Genomic DNA, 22,456 nt, shown 5'->3' with positions numbered 1-22,456 from the left:
CTGTTTTCACTGTTATTGTTATTCTATGAAAGGAGCACCCTCACAATAGATTTTTGGTCTGTGTCTTAAAATACATGATAACTTCATAACTTTCACTGTATTTTGTTCCTTTGTTCCTTTCAACTAACACTGATTATATCTACTGTGTTCATCACTTAGATTAAACATACATAATTTTTTATGTTTACATATATACATAATTTATTTTTAGATCTAGGTTTGGCACTTCCTGATAATAATTCAGCCAGTCTATTCTGGCATTACATCTTTAAATTGTGTGTTTTACCTCAGTGATGAACCTATGAGCAGCATTTCCATAGAAACCACAATGAGAAAGCCAGGACCTGATAAATTCACTAGGTGTCAAAAAAGAACCTAACATATGGTGTGTATACATATAACAGGAATATGTCTTATTAAGGTTAAAGATAGTGAGAGGCAGATTTGTGGCTTTGCCTATCCTAGATAGTAATAATCACATCAGGTCTTTCTTCAATATCAGTTTTAAAATTACATTTGTGTTCTTTAACTTTGAAATATTTTAAGTTGTCAATGTAGTATATTGAAAATTAATGAGAACAAAATACTTAATGATAATTATATAGTGATACTTTTTAATTAAACTGCGAAGGATCTAACAGACATACATAGAACATTCTACCCCAAAGCAGCAGAGCACACATTCTGCTCAAGTGCCTACAGAACATTTTCCATGACAAATCATATGTTAATTCACAAAAAATGACAACACATTTAGAAAGAATGAAATCATAGTAACTTTTTCAACCGCAATGGAATAAAACTGGAAATCAATAAAAGAAGAAAAAGTAGAAAATTCAGAAATATGTGTAAATTAGACAACACTCTCTTGAACAACCAATGGGTCAAAGAAAAAAGAGAAAAAGTAAAAAATGCCTTTAGATGAAGGAAAATTAAAATGCAACATACCAAAATGTATGGAATGCAATGTATGGAATGCAAGAGAGAAGTCTGTTGTAATTACACCTTCATTTAAAAAGCAAGGTCTCAAAATCCTAACTTTAAGCCTCAAAGAACGAGTAAAACAAAAGCAAACAACTAAGCCCTAAAGTTAGTAGAAGAAAATAAATAATAAAAATTGGAGCGGGAATAAATGAAACAATAGAAAAGCAATAGGAAAACATAAATGAAACTAAGAGTTAGCTTTCTGAAAAGATTAACAAAATTAACAAGCCTTTAGCTAAAATAACTAAGAAAACATAAATAGAATAACTAAAATAAAATCAGAAATAAACTGATTACAACTGATGCCACAGACTATAAAAAGTGATTGTAACATGCTATAATGAACAACATGCCAACAAATTGAGTAACCCAGAAGAAATTCTACCACATACTTAAAGAATAATTAATGCCAACAACCAATCCTAATCTATATTTTTTAAACAACTGAAGATGATGAAAGACATGCAAATTTATTTTATGAGTTGAATGTTACCCTGAATACCAAAGCTAGATGAAAACACTACAGGAAAAGAACAACCTACATGTATTACAGATGAATGGATTAAAAAAAAATGTGATACACACTCACACACACAATGGAATATTATTCAGTCATAAACAAGAAGAAAATTCTACCATTTTTGACAACATACATGAATGTGAAGGAGATAATGCTCAGTGAAATAAGCCAATCATGAAAGAACAAACACTGCTTGATAATGCTTGCATGAGGTATATAAACTAGCCAAACACAGAAACAGAGAGTAGAATGGTGATTGCCAGTAACTGGTAGGATTCGAAAATGGGAAGCTGCTATTTGTCTTAATTTGTTTGGGCTGTTATAATATCATAAACTGGGTGAATTAGAAATAACAGAAATTTATCTCAGAGTTCCAAGGGCTGGAACTTATAAGTTCAAGGCACCAGCAGATCCAGTGTCTGTTAAGGGCCTGTTTTTTGGGTCATAAATGGTGCCTTCTTGCTGTGTCCTCATTTGGTGGAAAAGATGAGGGGTCTCTCTCAGGCTAAACTGATGGGGCACTAATCCCATTTATGAAGGCTCTGCCTTAATTACCTAATCACCTCCCAGAGACTCTACTTCTTAACATTATTATCTTGGAGTTAGGATTTCAACATATGAATGTGAGGAGAAAACAAGCATGGTATAGTTTGACTCTGTGTCCCCAACCAAATCTCATGTTGAACTGTAATCCTCACATGACGGGGAGGGACCTTATAGGAGGTGATTGGATCATGGGGGTGGATTTCCCCCATGCTGTTTTCATGAAAGTGAGTTCTTACCAGATCTGATGGTTTAAAAATGTGATGCTTCCACCTTTTTTCTCTCTTCTGCCATCATGTAAGACGTGCCTCACATCCCCTTCACCTTCTGCCATGATCATAAGTTTTCTGAGGCTTCCTCAGCCATATGAAACTGTGAGTCAATTAAACCTCTTTTCTTTATAAATTACCCAGTCTCAGGTAGTTCTTTATAGTAGTGTGAAAATGAACTAATAAAAAGCATTTAGTCCATTGTATTGTTCAATGGGTGAAACGTTTCAGTTATGCAAAATGGATAAGTTCTAGAGCTCTACTGTACATTTTCTGTAGTTAATTATTGTATTACTGTATTATACACCTAAAATTTAACATAAATTTTAAGTGTTCATACAACAGTCATAATTTCTAAAAAATGCATACATTCTCCAAATATACATGTTTAGTACTGATGTAATTTGGTTCTGTGTCCTCACCCAAATCTCATGTTGAATTGTAATCTCCATGTATTGAAAGAGGGGCCTGGTGAGAGGTGACTGAATAATGGGGGGTGGACTTCCCCCTTGCTGTTCTAGTGATAAAATTCTCAGGAGATCAGCTTGTTTGAAAGTGTGTAGTACTTCCCTTCACTTCTCTTTCTCCTGCTCTACCATGGTAAGACATGCTTGCTTCCCCCTTGCCTTCTCCCATGAGTTTATGTTTCCTGAGCCCACCCAACCATGGTTCCTGCAGAACTGTGAGTCAATTAAACCTCATTTCTTCATTAATTACCCAGTCTTGGTCATTCTTTATAGTAGTGTGAGAATGGACTAATATAGAAAATTGGTGCTCAGAGTAGGACACCGCTATGAAGATACCTGAAAATGTGGAAGCAACTTTGGAACTGGGTAACAGGCCAAGGTTGGAACAGTTTGGAGGGCTCAGAAAAAGATAGGAAGATGATGGAAAGTTTGGAATTTCCTACAGATTCATTAAATTGTTGTGACCAAAATGCTGATAGTAATATAGAAAATGAAGTCCAGGACGAGGTGGTCCTGGATAGAGATGAAAAACTTAATGGAAACTGGAGTAAAGGTCACTTTTACTATACTTTAGCAAAGAGAATAGAAGTATTTTGTCCCTTCTCTAGAGATCTGTAGAACTTTCAACTTGAGAAAGATGATTTAGGGTACCTTGCAGAAGATATTTTTGAGAAGCAAAGCATTCTTGAGGTGACCTGGGTGTTTCTTAGAGCCTATGCTCATTTGCATAAACTTAGAGATTATCTGAAACTAGAAGTTATATTTAAAAGGAAAGCAGTGTGTAAAAGTTTAGAAAATTTACAGCTTGACCACATGGTAGAAAAGAAAAACTCCTTTTCTAGGGAGAAATTCAAGCAGCCTGCAGAAATTTACATAAGTAATGAGGAGCTGAATGTTAATAGCCAAGACAATAGGGAAAATGCCTCCAGGGCATTTCAGAGACCTTCACAGCTGCTTCACCCATCAAAGGCCTGGAGGCCTAGGAGGAAAAAATGGTTTTACGGGCCAGGCCTAGGGTCTCACCACTCTGTGCAGTCACAGGACATGGAGCCCTGCATCCCAGCCACTCCAGTTCCACTTCTGGCTAAAAGGGGTCAAGGTACAGCTTGGGGTCAAGGTACAGCTTGGGTCATTGCTTCAGAGGGTGCAAGCCCCAAGCCTTGGTGCTTTTCATGTGGTGCTGGGCCTGTGGGTGCACAGCAGGCAAGAGTTGAGGTTTGGGAACCTTCATCTAGATTTCAGAGAACGTATAGAAATGCCTGAAGGTCCAGGGAGATGTCTGCTGCAGGGGCAGAGCACTCATGGAGAACCTCTACTAGGGCATTGTGGAGGGCAAATGTGGGGTCGGAGTGCCCACACAGAGTCCCCACTGGGGCACTACTTAGTGGAGCTGTGAGAAGAAGGCCACCTTCCTCCAGACCCCAGAATGGTAGATCCACTGACAGCTTGCACCACGCACCTGGAAAAGCTGTAGACACTCAACACCAGCCTGAAATAGTAGCCACATGGCCCATACTCTGTAAATCCAGAGGGGAAGAGCTGACCAAGGCCTTGGGAGCCCACCCCTTCTATTATTGTGCCCTGGATGTAAGACATGGAGTCAAAGGAGATTATTTTGGAGCTTCAAGATTTAATGAATGCACTGCTGAGTTTCAGACTTGCATGAGGCCTGTAGCCTCTTTGTTTTGGCTAATTTCTCCCTTTTGGAATGGGAGTATTTACCCAATGCCTTTACCCCTATTATATCTTGGAAGTAACTAACTTGTTTTTGTATTAGAGGCTAATAGGTAAAACGGATTTGCCTTATCTCAGATGAGCCTTTGGACTTAGACATCTGAAATGAGTTAAGACTTTGTGGGACTTTTGGTAAGACATGAGTGTTTTTTGAAATGTGAGAATGACATGAAATTTGAGAGGAGCTAGGTACAAAATAATATGATGTGGCTCTGTGCTCCCATCAAAATCTCATCTCAAATTGCAAACCCCTTGTGTTGAAGAAGCCTGGTGGGATGTAATTTAATAACGAGGGTGAACATCTCCCTTGCTGTTCTTGTGATAGAGTTCTCAGGAGATGTTGTTTGAAAGTGTGTATCACTCCCCACTTCTTTCTTTCATTCTTTCTTTCTCTCTCTCTCTCTCTCTCTGTCTCTCCTGCACTGACATTTGAAGATGTGCTTGCTTCCCCTTCACCTTCTGCCATGATTGTAAGTTTCCTGAGGCCTTCCAGCCATACTTTTCCGTACAGCCTGTGGAAGTATGAGTCAGTGAAACCTCTTTTCTCCATAAATTATTCAGTCTCAGCTATGTCTTTAGAGCAGTGTGAGAATAGGCTAATACAAGTACTGATCTCATCTTAAATCAGCTTCATTATTAAATAATTTGTGAAACCTTTAACAAACCACATGAAGAGGAAATTCTGCTGTCATTTGATTCTTCTTTTAATTTGAGCAATTTCTAGTTTGTAACCTGCATTTGTCTTATCCTGTGTTAGCATCACTAGAAAGGCAATTTATTTGCTGCAGGGTCCTTATTATTGAGGTCTTATTCTTTGTCAAGTCACCAAGTACTTTTTTAAATCATCTTCAGGGAGGTTTTGATTTCTCCTGAAATGCTTAATATGGGCATGATGTGTCTAGACTGTGTCTCTATGCAGCCTGTGACTTTCATCCTGGCAGCTGTGTTGTCTCTGCTGCAAACAGCATTTTGAAGTCTGCTTCTGATGCAATAGGCAGGATATTTTAAAAAATTGTTGGAGACTATGATGAAAATGAATTGTCCCATAGCACTATGCAGCTTCGTGTGTATATCATTAAATATTCTTATGACAAGAAAACCTTATATCATTACTGTTTCATTACTTTATAGTCAATATTATATATTGCAGATACTCTCGGTCTTTATAAATTTAAATCAGTAAAGAATTAAGGAAAATTTGAGGGTCTATGTCTATAATCAGATTACACTAGACTTTTCTGCAGTCAAAACAATTCCAAAATATCAGTGGCTTAAAAAATAACAGAGGTCTAGTTTTTATTTCATGTACCCATCTCTGAACTGGGACTCAGACTTCTCCATGTGTAACAGCCTTAATACCCATTATAGCTACAAGTGACATGTTATACAGCTTACATAGTATAAGCACATATTATACTGCTGCTTATATTTTATTGGCTGAAGCATGTCACATGGTTATACTTCAAAGGAATGCTGAAGTGCAATCCTTTCTTGTGCCTCCCAAAAAAATGAATGGGAAATACTGAGGAGCATCACTATGTCTAACAGAATGTTCAATCGTTCATGTAAGAGATAAATAAAAATCACATCATAAGTTTAAAACACTGTGTCAGTCTGCTTAACCAGTGTGTAATAGAGAGAAGAACAACATTGCAAGTTTATGTTCAACCTCTGGAAAATTAGACCTTTAAAAATGTTTTATGAAGCTAAAAAGAAAGGCTAATTTTCAAAGGACCCTAAAGACACTAAAAGCTTAAGAAACATGCAACCAAAATTTTAATTAAAGAGAGTTTAGACATAGAAGGACAGCCTTCTGATACCACAGACAGTAAGAGCCGTGATTGAGGGCATTCAGAGCATAGTTTAACTATCAAAGACATAAGTGGAGTTGTACGTAGTTAATGACATTGGAGCCATAAAAGCTCTTGCTGTGTCCTAGATTTCTTAGAATACAGGAGGAGAGCAGTAATCTGGTTCTTTATAAACACTTAACTCTCTGACCAGAGTTTAGGCATTTGATTCTTCCCATAACTGATGTAGCCTTGTGAAAAAAAAAAAAAAAAAAAAAGGAATGCACCTAAATCATAATCCTTCTTCCTATATGAACAGGCATACTAATGAGCACCTTCACCATATGTTCTTTTCACTAAAAGTATTGTGCTCACATCCACAACAGACCTATCTACAGTAAATTCAGTGAATCTAATTATTCTTAATCAACTTGCCTAATAATAACTATTCTTATGTAGCTTTTAACCAACCTGAGAACCTTAAACTCTGACCAAGGATTTTTCTGGGAAAACATTTCCAAATCATCCTATATGTGTCTGCATTGTTTTTGTGTTGATAAATTTATGTGAACATCATTCTGTTAACATTTGAGATAAATGGTATAAACTTCTGTCTTTCCGAAATTTAAAACATTCTTGGTATGAAATTTTACTGATATAAAATATTAGCCCAGTAGCAACATTAAATTTTAGGACATAGTCACACTAATCATATTTATCATAACAATCAATGTCCAAATAATAATTGTATCTCATTCATTTTGCCATTCTACCAGTCATGCACAAAATAATGTCACAGAAAAATACTAGGAAATTGTATAAATAAATGAAGGAGTGAATCAAGGAATCTTAATAAACACTGAATGAATACATGTTAAAAATAAGGGATTAAGTATTGATACTTGAAAATTCCAGAAATAATCATTTTATGTTTTAAATTTCACACTCTTTTGATGTGAATGATGATATCTCATCTCTAGCCATTCTGCTTCATCCTGCTTAGGCCATAAATCTTCCTTTTGTCCAGCATATCCATGCTGTGTACACTATCCACCCATTAGTCACTTAGTAACTGTTTTCATTATCAGATAAATGATGCCATGGTATCAACAGTTGCTTGTGTTCAGGTAACCCTTATTCTACTTAATAATGGCTCCAAAGGTAGTGCTTCTGGCATATTATAATTGTTCTATTTTATAATTAGTTATCACAGCCTCAATGCTTTCTGGTACAAGGTGTTGCCATTAATCAAAACACATTTCTCTTTAGGTCTTTCACTCACAAATTTATTGGCTTTTCCACCTTAACTAAGCACTATGTGCTGTGACTGTAATTTTTGCTGTTTGAACTGTAATAGTAAAACTAGCTCAAATAACTTTTTCCTTCTCACACCTGAAGACTTCACAGTTTTAGCTATGAATAGAAGATTGTTTTTACCATTGGTCTTAGCAACCCCAGCAAATAATTGCTTTCATTTCCTTGATAATATGAGAACCTTCACCTTTTCACTTAAAGAAAGCACATTATAGCTTATCTTTGGTGTATTCAAATTGCCAGTATCACCACTCTTATGCTTTGATATTATTATTAGGTAAACTAAATGTCACTTGAACACAAGCACTGTAAAAACCAACAATTGATCTGATAATCAAGACTTCTACTAAGTGATTAATGAGAAGGTAGCTTATAAAGTGTGGATATTCTGGACAAAGGGATGATTCATTTTCAGGGTAGGAAGAAGTGTGACACCAGGCAATTTTATCATGCTACACAGAACAGCATGTAATTAAAAACATGCAAACTGCTTATTTCTGAAATTTTTGATTTAATATTTTTGAACCGCAGTTGACCACAGGTAACTTAAACCATGGAAAGTGAAACTGTGAATAAGGGGAAAATGTCATATAAAAGAATTCTATGAACAATGATATGTCAACAAATTAAATAACTTAGATGAGATAAATAAATTTCTAGAAAGACAAAACTACTGAAACTAACTCAAGAAGAAATAGCGAATCACTTAAGAATAGAAAAACACTTAAGGAAAAATTAACTGTAATTATTCACTGACTCTTCCAAGAAACAAAAGAGAAGAGAATACTTCCCAAGGCATCATATGAGAGTCACATAAAACAGTATCACTGATATAAAAACCAGGCACACCACAAAAAAAAAAAAAAGCTAAAAACCAATATTCAATATGAGTATAGTGGCAAAAATCCTCGAGACAAAGCTAACAAATCAAATTAAGCAACAGGTAATAAGAATTGTACACAATAACCAAGTGAAACTTATCCCAGGAATTCAAGATGTAGTTAGCATTTGAACGTAAATTAATGTAATGTACAAAATTTATAAAATAAAAGGTAAAAGCTACATAATCATTTTAATTCCTGCAGACAAAACACTTAACATACTCCAACACTCTCAAATCTGTTGAGAAATAACTTAATGTTTAAAAATAGGGGTTACGCCCTGAAAGTTTAGGTAGTTCAGAAAAATTTTCTCCAAGTTTTGATACCTGTGGGTCACATAATAATGTGTGCACACAAGAATCACCAATTTAGTGACTCCAGGAGGTAGACAAGATGGCCGACTAAACGCAGCCAGGAAGAACTTTTCCCACTGAGACAGATCTGACTGTTGAGTAGACTGGCATAATCGAAACAGATCATCTGACAGAATTCACTGAGAGTGGATAGAGAGACGTTCCAGATGCCAGAGCTGAAGGGGTAGGAAGCTGGAAACTTTGCAATCTCAAATCAGGAACAAGATCAGAGGTGAATACTTGAAAAACACATGGTGGCTTTTCCTTTGTTTGTAATTTGTCCACAATGTCTGGGTTCTACAACTAGCATACATTATTCAGAAAATATAAAGTTAATTTTTAAAGTGAGACCTCCCTGTTGAACAAGCAATTCCAAACATGAAAGGTTATACACAAATTACAATAGGTTAATGCTTGTTTTCCAAAGGTATTCAGGCAATGATAGTGTAATATAATTAAATAATGTCAGGCCCCTTTATGAATTATTGCTATTTTCTAATTTATATATGAAAATTTTTATTTCTAAAATAATTTTTAAGTATTTTACTGATAAAAATTAAAAACAAGAAAGTTTTCTAATAAATATAATATTTACGATATTCACAAATTTAGAATTGTTCTGTTTTCTGAGAAAATTGTGTTTGATTTTTATGAATAATGATCAATATTTCAAATTGGAAATTCAATATATAAGACAACCTAAATTGTCACAATTTGGATCTAATTACATATTCATATATTCATTTGTTAGTTAAATACTTGTATATCTTCAAAGATACTCTTTTCCACTATTTTGAATTTAATAATATTGATTGGACTTTTAAATTCAAGTAAAATATAATGTGGGGAAGAGATATATATATATATGATATATATATATATAAAACTAAATACCCCTATAGAAACTGAATAAATTAAATTGGAAATACCGAAGGAATACTCTGCTGGCAGATATTCAAAAGTAGTGGTTTGAGAGATGGGGAATGGGTTATTTATTAAAGGTTGCCTGACTATAACTGTTTGATTTATATTACTCTCTTATCAGGATTTATATTATATTTAAGGCTTGCTATACACACAAGATGCTTATGCATTTTGAGACTGACTAATTTATTTTATATTTATATTTTTATTTTTTTAGACGGAGTCTCTCTCTGTCGCCCAGGCTGGAGTGCAGTGGCATGATCTCAGCTCATTGCAAGCTCCGCCTCCCAGGTTCACACCATTATTCTGCCGAGGCTGACTACATTTTTATTTTGAAGCATTTAATGATAAGCTGCTGTTGCCTGAATTTAATAGGTTCTTGAGAAAATGTGGTTGTATCTCCAGATTCATAATATTACACTAAACTAGATTTAGCATTTTATTACAGAAAAAATGGAGTCAGGAGTCACCTATCTAAAACCCTTTTGAAACAGGACAGAAAAGCCCAGAAGTAAAATGCTGCTAGGAAGATACAATTTATTTTCTTCTGCCTGCCTGCATTTAAAGTAAGGGTATATTTAACCCCCAAAAAGAACAGATGGATTGTATTGAGAATGGTCACAGATGAAATGTTGCATTATTCAATTCTTCTATTAATTTCTTTCTATTGCTCCCACTGCCAAAAAGTGCACTGTTACACATAGGTGAATTAAATGAAAAGAAAATGGTAGACTATGTATATAGTATACGATTTGTGGAAAGCTGTTTAGTTCAAGTTAATTTTGAAGTATTATCTAGTTTGAGCTTTTCCTACTGAACCTTTAGCCTTGGGGTAAAACGTAGCATTCTATTTTAATACTATATTTATAATTTTTGCTACAGTATGTTGTTGAAAAGAAGAGTCATTAAATGTCACCTCGATAGTGACTTTGGAATAGAAACGCAGTGTATATCCATGCAATAAACATGAGATAAGTGGCCAAGATACATGAAGCATAAGTCATTATATTCTTAAAATTTGACTCTGAATGAATGAGAATGAGTAAACTAAATATTTTTCTTTGAAATATATCAGATGTCTTCTTTTCAAAAAGTTAGGTTTGGTATATTTCAAATAAACAATGAGTAAAACTGAAATGATCTGTAGTTTTGAAAAGCTCTCCTTTGTCTTTCATACTGGACTGCAAAATTTAATTTGTTTTTGTTTTGATCATTTCCATGTTTCCATCACAGTGCCAGGGCATTGATGAAAGTGTCCTTCATATTGCATTAATAAACACAGGTATGGAAGAAATAATTCATTGTATATTTAGAACTTTACTACAACAAGGTTAACAAGGCTAATTATCAGAGAAACAAGAGGACCATAGGGACGTGTTGATTGTTTAGTAGTTTTTCTGCTTTTTGTTTTGTTTTTCTTTATAGACAGAAATATAGTGAGTGAGGCTATGGGAACTCACAAGATCACTAGTGTAGGGTTAGGAGTTTCGAATGAAATGGAGAGGACTTTGAAGCCTAGGAGCTCATGCTGGGTAAGTTGAACAAAGATGATCTTAGAATGGTCATATATCTGAACCTAGTGAAGAAATAAGGCAAGGGAAATTATGAATTTCAAAAAAAATTGTAGAAACTAGATCTTCATGAGCCTATACCTGGCCTCCAGCAGAAAAGGAGAACATTTCTATTGCCTGCACTCAATTGACCTTCTCTTCTCTGACCACCCAAACATGGCTTCATCAATAATAGTACTTCACTTGCAAATAGTTTACATACTCAAGTGCACCACAATGTCTCTGAAAATGTATAAACCCAAAAGGGGAGCCTGGAGACTTTGGAAGGTGATGATGAACCATCCAAACACCTCTTCTTGGAAAGCTGAACTTAAAAAACTGGAGACTGCTGATATGAAACAATGATTAGTGACACCTATGTTATATACATATCAAAGTTAGAAACACAATTAGTAGAAACACAAACAGTAGAAAATATCTTCTAAATCTTTTGTAATCTCTGAAGAATATGAGGATCCAGGACAACACCACTTAAAAGCATACATTTTATTAGTTTACTGAAAACTAAGCATTGATTACCTATCTACTTGATGTCAGGTATTGTTGTAGGTTCTGTAGATAAATAAATGAACAAGACAAACAAGGCATGTAAACTGATATTAACTTCCTAGGATATGTTGACAGAAAATAAATGAGGTAATTCAGAGACTACAGTAAGAAAAATAAAACAGGATGATGCACTCTATGGTGAATGGAAGTAAAGGTCAGTGAGTTACTTTATATTAATTGTCTCATTCAAAAAGAATCATTTCATTCATGACCTAAAGGCCAGAAAAAGAAGAGTCTTTTGTGTCTAGAATCAAAGCATTTGTGGTAGAGAAACCCATGAATGCAGACCAGGAATAGGTTGGGCATATTTAAGGAAAAGAAAGAGGATCACTATAACTGAATTTAGAGGGCAAAGAGGAAAGGGATAAGAAACGACAGTAAAATAGGGAGAGGCCAGATCATATAGGACGTTGTAGGTCAGTATAAAGAATTTGGATTTTATTATAAATGTAATGAGAAGCCATTGGTGACTTTTAAGCAAAGAGATAATATAACCTAGCTTATGATTTTCTGGGTTTGTTTTTTTTTTTTTAAATGTATATCTTGCAATAAGTTGAATAAACTTTATTAGAGATGAAGTAGAAGCAGGGAAACCAGTTGGGCAGCCATGGCAGTATTTCCCAAAAGAGATACTAGTGGCCTGCAGTAGGGTGGCCTCAGAGGAAATAAAATGAAGAGAGAATTTGAAATACTTTTTGAAAGTAGAGGAATTTGTTTGTGCTTTGGACATCAGTTATAAAGGAAACAAAAAATAGGTGATATATAGTTTGTATTTAAAGCTATGAAAGTAGATGAGTTCCTTAGTGAAATAATTTAGGCCAAGAATAATGGAACATCTAAGATTCAGCCTTTTAACTTTCTAACATTACACATTTAAGTGGGGCAGAAGTAAGCAAAGACATTAAAAATTACCTAAGAGTGGTCATGTTAACTTTGAAATTTCTATTTGATCTCAAAATGAAGATGTCAAGTATGTAATTGCATGTCAACTTGGAATGTGGTTCCCTCAGCCAATCACTGAAAATCTAGAATGGACAGAGAAACAACACAGTACATTGATTAGAGCACTGGCCAGAGGGGAAGGAAAACAAAGCATCCAATCTGTAAGGATAATGAGAATCTACCCATGAATCTCTAGAGTTCTGTTAGAGGCTTATTGTCCAAAATAATCACCTAGCAATGAGATATTGCATTGATATCTTGTTATCACAATATTCCTTAAACATGTGTGAAATCAGATATTCTATAATACATAAGGAGCCAATTACAAAGAATAAATACAGGGGTCCTCTTTAACACTTTTATTCAACATAGTACTGGAAGTCCTAGCCAGCGAAAGTAAGTAGCAGAAATAAATAAAAGGCATCAATTTGAAAAGGAAGAAGTTAAATATTGCCTGTTTGCAGACTATATGATCTTATATTGAAAAAATCCTAAAGACTGCAAAAAATAATCTGTTAGAACAGATAAACAAATTCAGTAAAGATGACAGACACAAAGCAAATGGATTTGTTTTGGATGGTTATGCAATTGGATGTCAATTTGGAATGTGGTTTCCTCAGCCAATCACTGCAAACCCAGAATGGGCAAACCCCAAATCAATATACAAAGGTTGGTAACATTTCTGTGTACTAATAATGAGCTATCTGAAAAGCATTTTTTCATTTAAAATAGCTACACAATAATAAAATGTTCATGGATTAAAATAGTAAATATTGTTAAAACATCCATACTACCCAAAGTGATCTACAGATTCAGGGCAATTCTTATCAAAGTACCAATGACATTTTTTACAAAAACAGAAAAAAATGTGTATGTTACCACAAAAGACTACAAATTGTCAAAACAATTCTGAGGAAAAAGAACAAAGTTTGAGGCATACTACTACTTGACTTGAAAATATACTACAAAGCTGTAGTAACCAAACCAGCATGGTACTGGCATAGAAACAAATATACAAACCAATAGAAAGGATAGACAGCCCCAAAATAAATGCACACATCTACAAGCAACCAATATTCAACAAAGGTGCCAAGAATACACATTGGAGAAAGAACAGCTTCTGCATCAAATGGTTTTGAGAAGGTTGGATATTCACATGTAGGAAAATGAAATTAGATCCTTATTTCTCACCATATAAAAAATCACCTCAAAATGGATTAAAGACTTAGATGTCAGACCCAAAACTATGAAACTATTAGACAAAAACGAAGGGGAAAAACTCCCAGACATGGATCTGGGCAAAGCTAATTTAGATACGAATTAAAAAGCACAGGCAGAAATAAAAAATTAGACAAATGAGATTACATCAAACAAATTAGACAAATTAGATTACATTAAAAGCTTCTGTATAGCAAAAGAAATAATCAACAGAGTGAAGAGACAGCCTACAAAATGGGAAAACATATTTACATACATACCTCTTAAGGGGTTAATATCCAAAATATATAGAGGACTCAAACAACTCAATAACACCACCAACAACAATCTGATTTAAAAAATGAGCAAAAGACCTGAATAAACCTTTCTTGAAAGAAGACATACAAATAACAACAGGTATATGAAAAAATGTTCAATATCACTAATCATCAGGAAAATGCAAATCAAAACCATAGTGACATATCACCTCCCTCCTGTTAGAATTGCTATTATACTAAAGGCAAAACATAAGTGCTGTGAGGACAAGGAGAAAAAGGAATTCTTACACACTGTCAATGGGAATATAAATTAGTACAGTCATAATGGAAAACAGTATGGTGGTTCCTCAAAAAATTAAAAATAGACCTAGCATATGATTCCACAATCCCACTACTGTTTATATATTCAAAGGACATGAAATGAGTATGTTAAAGAGATATTTGTACTCCCATGTTCATTGCAGCACTATTCACAATAGCTAAGATGGAATCAAGCTAAGTGCCAATAAATGGATGAATAGATAAAGAAAATGTTGTGTATCTATACACAATAGAATACTATACAGCCATAAAAAAGAATGAAATACTGTCATTGGGACAACATGAATGAATCTGGAGGAAGTTAAATTAAGTGAAATAAGCCAGGCACAGAAGAGTAAATAACCTCATGATCTCACTTATATATGAAATCTAAAAAATTGATCTTATAGGCATAGAGAGTACAATAGTGATTACCAGAGGCTGGGGAGGTTAGTGGGGATGGAGGGGATGAAGAGACACTGGTCAAGGTATACATAAATACAGTTATATAGGAGTAATAAATTCAAGAGATCTATTATATGGCATGGTGACTATAATGACAATGTATTATATTCTTGAAAAATGTAAAGACAGTGGAAGTTAGGCACTCTCACTGCAAAAGTGATAACTATATAAGGTAACACCATTTAGCTAGTCCGTATGTATATATACTTGAAAGCATCGTGTTGTACAAGATAAGCACATACAATGTTATTGATCAAATTTACTTTAAAAATAATCTTTAAAAAGTAGGGGAACAGAAGGATTGAAACTCTTGTGATATGAAAATGCCTGGTATATTTGAGGAACTGCATAAAACCCAGTGAGATTTAAACAGAACCATCAAAATAGAAAGGGGATGACAGAAAGAGAGAAGTTGCAGAAGTCTAATTATTTAGGGCTTTATAAGCCTTTACTCCTAGCAGCATGGAAGGGTTGCAAGAAAAAGAGTGTGATGATCTGTTCTATGCTCAATCAGATCGCTCTAGCAGCTTTGATGAAAATAAACTACAGGGGAGTGAGAGCAAAAGCAGAGAGCCCCACTAAAAGGTTATGGAAATGATCCAGTAACAAAATGGTGTCTTGGACCAGGGGGTTAACTGCGTGTACATAGTTAGAATAGTCAGATTGTAGATATATTTTGAAAGTAGACCCTAGGATTTGCTGATTTAATTTGGAGAGAGAGAGAGAGAGAGAGAGAGAGAGAGAGAGAGAGAGAGAGAGAGAGAGAGAGAGATCGATCCAGTGTGACATCACGTTTTCATCCTGAGTAAGTTACTATTTACTAAGACAAGCAAGGATCAGATGACATAAAAGTTGAAATAAATTTTTCCATAAGATTAGGGCTAGTAAAATGTTTGCTCACATGAATTTGTTTCAAAAATTAGAGATCTGCAATCCATCCTGTTTCCTTCTATGCCTGGTCACTGAAAATAGAATTAAGTTTAACAATTACTCAGCCTAACATTGTTTAGCAAAAAAATTTTTGATAACTTTTTTCATTCTTCTCATTTAATTCTTCATTAAGATATCTGAAATACATGTTAAATTAATTAGGACAATAAAGAAAAGTCAAACAATAACAAAGTTTACTATAATTGTGCTCTTCCAGGAATGTCAAGGGCCCATATCCTCTTGAGATTCAACACATTTTATGCAATATATTTGAATATAACAGATGGAAGAGAGGATTGAGATATCATACGTTGTCCTAAAATATGATAAACTTATGAAGAATAGTTTTCACATTTCTAGTGTAAAAGAATATTTTCTCATATTAACATATTTTTATAAGTGAATTTATTTCATTCAAGCATTTTTGGTTTCAGACTTAATTCACTCTGATGTTTATATCAAATAATATCTGAGAACAGTCCAAGGAAAATATATCCCTTTTATATCAGATGTTACTCTGATACTTGCCCAGACTCCTGGCAAGGCACACAGTAATTGAGACTCTGGGGATGGTACAGAGAGCATCTCTTGATATAACACACACTGTAGTTAGAGCAGGAATCACAAATATGAGACTGACAATAAAGCAATATTTGAAACCCATGTAAACTAAAATGCTTCTAAACCTTATTTCCATGGAGAAATAAAAAAGAGAAATAGTAGGTAGCCTCAACTTATACTTTTGGCAAAATAATATATGCGTGTGTATAGGTATACACACACACATGCAAACACACACACACACACATATATATATATGTTAAGATAAGATCACAAATTAATTCTGGATTTGAGATTTAAAGGCAATTCCTCTTTGGCTTCTTGGGAAAATTTCACATGGAGACTTACTATAGTTGAGGACTGTTTGAAAATTTCATGAAAAATCTCGCAAATAGGGTACCAATCTATCTATTTATACACATAAATTTTAATATAGCAATTTTGTATTAACAATATTATAAAAGATACCTAAGAGAAAAGGACATCATTTTCTATTCATGCACCAAAAGTAACTAACTTAATTTTTTGCATAATCTCCTTCGGGCTTTGTCTATACCCATATATAATTTGTATTCTTACAATTATAGTAGATGTATTTTATATTATATTTTTTAAACTTTATATTATAAGCATATTTACATGTTCTTAGATAGCTCAATCAATTATAATATAAACATTACATATTTGAATACTTCTACAATGCCTTCATTATGTCATTTTCTAATATTAATCATTAATATTGTCTCTATGTTTTGCAAAAATGAAAAATGTTAAAAATACTATAACTGGGTGCGCATGTTTTTCTTCTTTGAATTAAGAGAATGGCTAAATGAAACATTTATGTTATGGTTCATCGTGCTATAATTATTTTCAAAACTAATACTTCTTTCTCATACGCATATGTATATGTGTGTGGATATATTTTATATATATATCTATATGTAGATATATAATTCTTTACTTTTAGTCATGCCCATGCCAGATTGGACCAGAGACTTTTTGAGTTTACTAATTTAATAATTATAAAATAATTCATTTGATTATTTAAGTATTTTTCACATAGTACTTTACTATTAACGGCAGTCTAATAATAGAAGTTATTCTATTCCAGTATTTTATATACATTCAACTCTAATAATTTTGACTTCCCAAACAGGCACATATTTACCCATTTCCCAAATGGCTAAGAATACATATGAACCTTGGTTTGATCTGTGTATACTTTTATCTGACCTTTGCCAATACATTTTCCTAATGCAGTTACCAGTTCTCTCTTTGAGATTTTAGTTGGTCCTCTAAATTAAAATAAGTGATGATTTAAATTCCTGAGAGTGAGTGACAGATATCCTGCTGATGCTTAACAGGGACTCACGCTCTTAAACTAAAAGTGAAAATTTTTCTTCCCCACATCCTTTGAACTATAATTACATGTAGGGATTGCTACTGTGTTTGCTAAGAACATGCCCAGAAGACACAATGGGTAATGTTCTGTATAGAGAACCAGATCTTAAACTGAGACTAATGTTCGTTCTGTCATTGAGCAAGCATTTGTTGAGTCCCTGCTGGGTATAAGCTCAGCTTGTTGCTGCTGAATCTCTAGTAACCAGAGGCAGTTTTCTTAATATCATTATATTTCAGGTTTTCCATCAGCAAGTGAAGATTTTTACAATCTTAGTATTCTCTTACATTGTTTCGAAATATCTGCATGTAAATGATTTTATAAAAGTTAGGATAGCCTGGTTTGTGCAACAAGAATATTATCACTTACCTTCTTGTTGTCCAAGAGAATATTTTGTGTCACTGTTTTTGTATAACATCATAGAAGGGGATATTTAGATTAAACCTTCAATTTTTCAATGTTTTTGTGTTAAAAGAGTAACTGGACCAGTACTAAGGACAAAACATCTTGGGAGAAACACATTTTTGGTGATTATCGAAAGTAAGAGTTCCCGGTTATTCATGTTTCAATATGAGTTGCAGTTTGGTTGGTATGAAGCTCTGGGTTTGGTTGGCATAAAGCAGATTTTGTAGTATGGAGAAGGCAACATAGAAAGCTTGCAGAAGCTGGTCCAACCCATCCCTCAGATCAGAGGAAATAACTTCAAGTCTCAGCTGGCTGGCATTAGGATCAATAGCCTTCATTACTGGCTGGCATAGTAGTCTATGTGTGGAATGTGAATTAATCCTAGTTACAAAGTGCTGGGGAACCAGGGCCAGGGTCAAAGCAGTGAGGCTGGGCTATTTAGTATTGACTTATTTAGCTGCTTTTAAAGTAAATTATGAATTAATAAATTTTTAACTCTACACATCATCAAGATGTGGCATTATCTCTCTCTCTCTCTCTCTCTCTCTCTCTCTCTCTCTCACACACACACACACACACACACACACACAATGCATATATACATGACATGCATCTATATATACACACATACATAAACATGTATATGGCATTCTCTAAATACATATAAGAATGCTTTCAACTCTAATTTCAAAATTTAAAAAATCAAGTACATCAAGTTTCTTAAAATAACTACAATATAGCTTATAACCCTCCATTTTGTATAAGTGAAAGCAGTTACTATTTGAGGCTATATACTTTTTAGCCTCCTTTTCTGATAATAATCATGATCCTAATATCAAGTAACACTTATCGACGACTTTCAATGCCACAGACACTTAGACATTCTAAGCATTTAACATGCATTAACTCTATTATTCCGTATAACAAAGCTACAAATTAGAAACTACAATTTCCCTCCATTTTATAGATGAAAGATCCGATACACGAAGTGGCCAAGTAACTTAACCAAGATTACACAGCAAGTGACAGGGCCAGGATATCCAACCCCCAAATAATTCCAGAGTTTTACGGTAACAATCTGTTTTCATTAAAAAATAAATACAAAATCAAAAACAAAACAAAAAAAAAAACGTATTTAAAATATTCACTACAGATACAGTAATTGGTTTATTTAACCTAAAACCAAGGTATGCTGTGGCCTGTAATGCTATTATGAAAAGGAAGAAGGAGAACAAATAGGCAAATGGAATAAGATTTATATTTCTCAGTAAAGCATCCATGCAGCAAGCACGTAGAGAAAAGAAAGTGCAGTGTTTGGGAGCAAGTTTTTTAGATACAGATATTATTTTAAACTTGGTAAAATATTTCTAATCATTTTTCGCTTTGTGTTGTATATATTTATAATCCTTTATTGCATTGATGTATTATTATAAGATATGGAAAAAATTATTTACATGCTTCTTTACTTTTTTTTCTACTGATAGAATTCCAAAATCTATCTTACATTTTGGTGTGTTAGTATGTCACAAGGTAAAAATATTTATAATCATGTAAGCAATTTTACTTCTCCTGATCTGGTTAATCTGTTCTGTATCTTTTTTTAAAAATAAATTTCTTATTTTTCACTTTCTGGTCTTGTTTCTTTCTTCAAGTCTCGTGCCTTGTATTTAATTTCATAATTGGAAGTCAAATTCCAAGGACATTTCCTGGCACAAAATAAGCTCCTAAAGGATATTAGTTATTGTTTCATAATTGTTTTTGCCTGAAAAGGAAAAACAGTGCTGCTAGTCACTGGATCATATGTTTTGCATCACTGCCCTTCAGGCTGCTCTGTGACAAGCAGTTCAATCAATTAAAGCAGCAGTCTGATGAAGCTCAATCATAGGTTCTAAAAATCATCAGGGGAGCAGGAATTCTAAATCTTGTTCTTTATTTAACAGATGAGGGTCATTGGTTATAAGGTTGAGCTAGAGAGTGTGGCAGACAATTATCAGTCAATAACCATTATTTTAAAAAGGACTCAGAACACATGCTCTATAATTATGGATCAACTGTAGCATCTTCACACAGAAAAGGTTGCACATTCTAGTGAATGAACCCCACGGGGCACTAATGCCCAATTATTGGCTGAACTATTAAGGTTTATTTTTCAATTATTTTTCCCTGATCTCAGAAGAAGAAATATTTTCTTTCTCCATGTTAAGGAAAATGTCTTTGACATTTCAGCATTTCTGTATCACTGCTGCTTTCTCCACTTTAATTAAAATAATCTAAAAATATTATTCACAGTGTACCTTATAAATTTTTCACAATCATAAATCTCACTTATATTCTTAGCAAGTATTTAATAAGTTCATATAATTTCTTGAAAACTAGATGGTTGTTTTTGTCATTATTTAATACTAGGTTTTACCTTGTCTCTGTTTACTTGTTTCCCCTACACACAAGCCCAGAATTCACTTTAATCTTATTTATTCTATATTCTAGACTGCTGTCAGGTCCTATTACTCCTTTTTACAGGTTGACCTATAATATTTTATTTTTCCTATATTTTCTCCAAGTCTTCTCACTCTTACCTAACATCGTGCATATTGGAACTCTTTTACCCAATTCTTGGTAAGTTTAGCAACAAAATAAAAATAAAGATGGTACCAGTGTTTTGCATTCCCCCAAATTTGATCTTTGGTGGAGAAAAATGTCTATCACATTATTAATAGTTTCATGTAGCAAACATAATTTTTTGGCAGAGTCTATTCATTTTAATCTTTTTCTTTTTTTGCTGATCTGGAGAATACAACTGTTTCTTTAGTTGGATTGAATTGGCCAATCCATTTGCAAGTAAAATAGTGCATGAGAAGGCAAAACCTTATTCCAGTGCTAAATCATTGAAACATGTTTTCATTTCCAGTTGTCTAATGTAAACTTCAAGCTATGACTTCTACATTTTAAATGTTAACTCTTTAATTCTAGTAGCAACTATGTCAAAATATAGTTTTTAATCACACAGTCCAGAAGCTGAAACAAGATAGTTCATACATATACACATTTATCTTTATTTTACTGCCTAGCAATCTGCTCCATGGAAAGTAATATTTGCTAATTTATTTTATCATTTGTCATAAAAAATTGCCTGGTTTATACAGTCTATCTTATGAATACTTTATCTCCCAAAATACAAAAGTAATGAAATATCATGGAAGCTATTTTTAATAAAGCAGTAGGTTACTGTATTAACTTGTTTTTATACTTTATTTTGAAATAGTTTCAAAGATTCAGAATAATTTTAAGAACTGTACACATTTTCTCATATGTTTCTAAGTTCCCTAATTATTAATATGTTACCCTCTTTCTCCCCTCATTCCCATTATTGAGCTGTAAATATATTGTCCATTATTCCCAAGCACACTGATATGTATCTCCCATAAACAAGGACACTCTTACTCATTTTGTCTCTTCAGTCATACCAATCGGGACATCAACTTCAATAGCCACACTGCCATCCAGGTCATGAAAGCCAATTAAAGTCACCAACTGTCATGCATTTTATCAGGTTGTCATGTCTCTTCAGTCTAGTCTCCTTCAATCCTGAACAGATCTTCAGCCTTTGCCTGTCTTTCATAATGTAGACAGTTGTGAAGAGTACAGATATATAATTATATAAGACGATCATCAATCAGGGTCTATATACTGCCTTATGACCAGGCTCAGGCCGTGTCTTGGACTGGAACATCATAGAAGTGGTATGTTCTCAGGACATCACATCAGGAGGCAAATTATATTGAAGCATTCCCTTGCTGCTTATGTTAACCTCGATCATCTGGTCAAGTTATTCGCTGCCAGATTTCTCTACCATAGAGTGACTGTTTCCCTTTTTAATTATTTTGTGAGGTAATACTATAAAACTATGTCAATATTCTGTTCTCAATTATATCCATCCTCCAGTCTTAGCAGCTGCTAGCAACTCCTGCATATCATCACAATTACAGTTGGCAAATGGTAACGCACATTTTGATGGTTAAATTTCCCCAGATTTGATCAGTGGATTCTCTTTCAAAATGGCTCCTATGTTCTTCTGGCATG

Source organism: Rhinopithecus roxellana, chromosome 16, assembly GCF_007565055.1.
Source record: "Rhinopithecus roxellana isolate Shanxi Qingling chromosome 16, ASM756505v1, whole genome shotgun sequence".
Classification (NCBI taxonomy): Eukaryota; Metazoa; Chordata; class Mammalia; order Primates; family Cercopithecidae; genus Rhinopithecus; species Rhinopithecus roxellana.
Note: the sequence above shows the minus strand (reverse complement) of the source record.